The following is a 4,914-nucleotide window of genomic DNA, read 5'->3' on the forward strand; positions in this document are numbered from 1 at the left end:
GAAAGGAGCAGTCTGAACTTGATTGGCCAAATTGCCTGTTTCCACTCCATAGGGATTCTATGCTAAGGGGTCATGGTCTCAGGACAGGCCATTTTGAACACTGATGTGATATTTATTCATTCTGAGGGTGCTGAATGTGTGGAATTTCTTACAAGAGGAGGCACTGAGGCAATAGAGGCCCAGTTTCTGAAGTTTAAGAAAAGAATACAAAAATTTCTGAAAGCTAGAGGTGTTCAGGCATATGCAGAGAGCATGGGAATATAGCATAGAGAGGATCAGCCATAATCATGTTGAATGGTTGGGTTTCTGTTCCTGTTTCCTGTCTGGTTAAACTGGAGAGTTAGAGCTCCACCATGTGGTCACAGTGCCACTACACAAGCACTGCTGAGTGAACAAGGGGGAGCGAAAGGGGACAGGATGAGTTGGTGGGTGTGGGGAGGTAAGAAACAGGCTACAAGATCAGGAGGTCCTGTTAGCTCATTATAATTCAACCACCCAAAAAAAACCTGACTGGGGGTGGGGGTGATGAAACTTTGGGGTAGGGGAAGCTGTTAGAACTGGAGATGCCTATACAGATAAGGAGGAGAGGTCATGGAGAAAGGATAGAAACTTTAATGTCAAGGCACTGTTGCCCCATGAGCCAATACACAACAGGAAGCTCAGAAGCAATGGGGAAGAGGGACATGGATTCTAGATAGCCTCTTTCACATTGAAGCTTCTAAATGGTCTGATAAATTTGGAAGTGTGCGGGGTGCTCCGCTCTGACTGTAATTATGGTTGGTTGATGGGTCTGTGCCTGAAACCCTGACTTGCCTGTTTCACACACACTCTCTCTGGGGAGAGAGAATGACCCTTGACCTAGACAGGGGTCCCATATCACTCCCATGACTGAGTTTGTCGGCTTCTCGAGTTTGGTGATGGCTAGAGCTGGGGTAAGATGACAAGGGCTGAAAGTGTCTGTCTGGAAACGGGCTCCGAGTCCAATTTGCCTGCAGCATCAAAACACCCTTCAGGTGGGGATCTCCTTGCCAATTTTGAGTCAATTACAGTGATATTAACGAAGCCTTTGTCTAGTACAAGTTGGAGAGTCATATAGCACAGAAACACCCTTCAGTCCAACCAGGCTATGCCAACCATAATCCTAAACCAAACTAGTCCCACTTGCCTGTGCTTGGCCCTTATCCCTCCCAACACTTACCCTAATGACTTTTTAAATGTTATAACTGTACCAAGTCACTAAAGGCATTAACTCTCGAGTATGGCACCCACCCCCCCACTACAGGGACCAGCTCCTGGATTTTACCAGCTAGCTCCCTGCATGTCTGACCAGGCCTTGGCTTCACCTGATCGGAACCTTCATTTCCACCCTATTGCGTGTGTACCCAACGCTGTCAACTCCACTCCCAAACACACAACACATCAAAACTCATGTTTGTAATGTCCCCTTGAATACAATTGTTGCAATTCACTTGTGCGTGTCAACATCATATCCTTTCAACTCAATTCATCCAAATTCCCATCATGTTAAGACAGAGGTAGTGAAAAACATGACCATCAGACAGGATCGGCTATACCTACTGCTGAGCTTCCTCCACACCACCCCTTCCCCTTCTCCTTCATGCACCGATAACAAGCCCAGCATCGCATATCTGATGGTAAGATTATAGGAATAGGAGTAGTTAATTCAGCCATTTGAATGTTGGAACAGTCTGAATGAGATCATGGCTGATCTGTGGCCTAACTGAGTACCTGTCTGTGGCCCAAATCCCTTAATACCATTGCTTAACAAAAAAAACTCAAATTTAAAATTAGCAAGTGATCCAGCATCCACTTATTTCTGTAAGAGTCTGTTCCAAATTTCAACAACCCTTTGTGTAGACGTGCTTCCGAGTATCACTTCTGAACAATCTGCCCGTAATTCTTAGACTGTGCCCCCTACCCTGTTCTAAAATCTCCAAACGGGCTCTGTTTGTTTAGTGGAAGTAGTTTCTTTATTTACTGTCATTCCATGTTAATAATCTTGATTATTAATATTAAATATCTTGTGTAGCTGATCTCCCTCAGTCTCAGTCATTTAGCGCTTCACCCTAAATGGACGAGCACTTTCCTCAATCTTTCTCACAGCACAGACTGACTCTTGGTTTAGAGTCCAATCTGAAAGTGACCATCTCTGACACTGTGCCACTGCCTCAGCAATTCATGGGAGCATCAGACTAGATTTTAGAAGGTATTTATTTTTAAATGGAGTCTGCACTGCTAGTCCCTGAGATACATTGACAGTATAACTCATCACAACCCCAATAGGTAATCATTGCTTTCTGATGAGCTCCAAAAGATGCGGAGGAGAGTTATTCAGTAGAACAGAAACACAGGCTGTTCTTAAAACGATAAAGTCATCTTTAAATCGCAAAGGGGTCAGTAACTAGAAAATAGAGCTTTAAATTAATGATTAAAAACAGATGTGATAAGGATAATTACTTTACTTAGTGAGCTACTGGGATCAAAAAGTAGAGCCTGAAAGGATGGGCAGAGCTATCGGGTAAGAATGGGATCTACAGGAAGGATGTGATTGTACTGGAGGGGGTGCAGAAGGAGATTCACCGGGACGTTGCCTGGGATGGAGCATTTCAGCGACGATGAGAGGCTGTGATAAGCTCAGGTTGTTTGCAGGAGAGAAGACTGACCGGGGGGACCCGATAGAGGTGTGTGAGATTGAGGGGTACAGACAGGGTGGATAGGAAGCAGCTGATCCCCATAGTTGAAGGGTCAATAACAAGGGGGTATAATTTTAAAAGTTAAAGGCAAGAGGGGATTTGAGGAAAACATTTTTCATCACAGGGTGGTGGGGTCTGGAGTGCCTTGCCTGAGAGGTGAGTTGAGGCAGGAAAGCTCACAACCATTACAAAGAACTTAAGGTTTGTGTAAGCACCTGTGTAAAACTACAGGATAAGCACTTGTCATAACATTCAAGGCAGTGGGCCTAGTGTGGGATAGTGGGACTAGTATAGACTGAGTAATTTTTGTCAGTGCAGAGTTGATGGGGTCTTTTGTACTGTATGATTCTACGAGTGGGGCAATTAGAGAGCATGGGCTGAATGGTCTCATGCTTCATCATTCTCAGGTTTTGAACAGCACACTGCCCTTCAGTTAGCAACAATCAATAACGTATATAACAAACCCTGGGTCCTTAGCAAGCTCCCAATATTACTAACACTTTTGATTTTAGTTTGCCGAATTGTCTCTGCAGGTCTGGAGTCACCAGTCACACCAAAAGGAATGTGTGTTTTTGCTTAGTTTTATGGATGATGCTGCATTGACAGAATCTGGACAACAGAGGGCAGAGTTGCTCTGTTGAACAATGCTGTCCAGCCACAGAAGACCATCGTTGGGTTAGAAGAAAATGGTCCCCATTAGCGGCTCTAGACTATTCCAAACTCACCAGTCCTTTCTTTGCCCAGCTGCTGCTCCCTCTCTGTCAGGGCTCCATTTCCATTATCGTTTACACCAACCCTTTAAACCCAAGCCTCCTGGTTCAAGAGGCAGGGAAACACCTGCTCCAGAGGTGGGTCGTAACATCTTTGAACAGGTTGATTAGTAAATATCAATAATTATTGCAATAATTCACTTTGCTGTTAAAAAGCCAATGTCCAGTTGTTCTGTATTTACATCAGAATTAGAAATGGTTTTCAAAAAGAGACCATGGACTGATTTCCCCACCCACGTGCAGAAAGGGACAGGTTTTTAAACAAAATCTTCAGCTTCTGAGCAGCAACATTAAAGATACTGTCTTCTCATCCAGGTTATAGTTAACAGTGACCGTGCAACATCTTTGAAAGATGGGAGAGGCAGTAATGCATCAGTTGAATAGGCCAGAGGCCCAGGATCAGAAGTTCAAATCTGGCCATGGTAGTTGGAGAAATGTAAATTCTATTGAAAATTAGTTTGATTGAAGGTGAGCAGAAGACTGTCATTGATTGTGGTTAAAAAAAAAACCTGGTTCACTAATGACCCTTAGGAAGGGAAATCTGCCATCCTTACCCCCGTCTGGCCTACGTGACTCCTGGCTCATAGCAATGTGGTTGACTCTTACATGCCCTCTGAAATGGTTGAACAAACCATTCAGTTCCAGGGCAATTAGGGATGGGCCTTGACAGCAACAAAATCACCGCACTTACTGCAACAGTGAAAAACCACAGAACTACAGATTTTCAAATCAATCTCTTTATTTCTGTATATTCTAAAAGGAAATGTACATTCTACAGTTATAAAAGAACCTGGGCATGCACATCAACCTATGCAGCTTCCTCTTTGTACCAGAATGTTTCCATAGGAATTTCACCATTTACAATTCATAGTTATTACTGTACATACAGCTCAAATCATCGCAAACTATTATGTCCACCTCGTCTTTACACTGTGCAAAATCCTCAACAGATGCATTGGCAAAGTAAAGCAGAAATAAAGAATAAAGATCAGGTTTCACCTCGAGTATTGGAATAAGACATTTAGATATTGGTCCCTCACCCCCCCAAATTAGCTCAAGATTGTGAGATACAGCATCACTTTGAAGACAGGCTGAACAGGTGCCTGTATCATTCTGAGACAGTGGTTTCCTAAATGACCATTTCAGCTTGGGAAGGTCTCCAATGGTCACTGCATCTCTGCTATTTGAAGCTAGTTCTGGTTTGACCAGGTGTGGTAAATGCCAGTGCCAGAAATGCCTAGAACCAATGATGCTTTATCAAATGGGCATGGAAAACCTTCTTCCACAAAAAAAAAAGTTGCTGTCACTTGCAACTAAACAAGAAACAAAACCCAACATTCACCAGGATTTCACCATTGGTCAGAATCAGAATACAGTTACATTAGTTTGCAATTTTTTTCTGAAAGTCCCTGTTAGATCAGCTGACGTAA

The sequence above is a fragment of the Rhincodon typus genome, chromosome 9, assembly GCF_021869965.1.
Source record: "Rhincodon typus isolate 14 chromosome 9, sRhiTyp1.1, whole genome shotgun sequence".
Classification (NCBI taxonomy): domain Eukaryota; kingdom Metazoa; phylum Chordata; class Chondrichthyes; order Orectolobiformes; family Rhincodontidae; genus Rhincodon; species Rhincodon typus.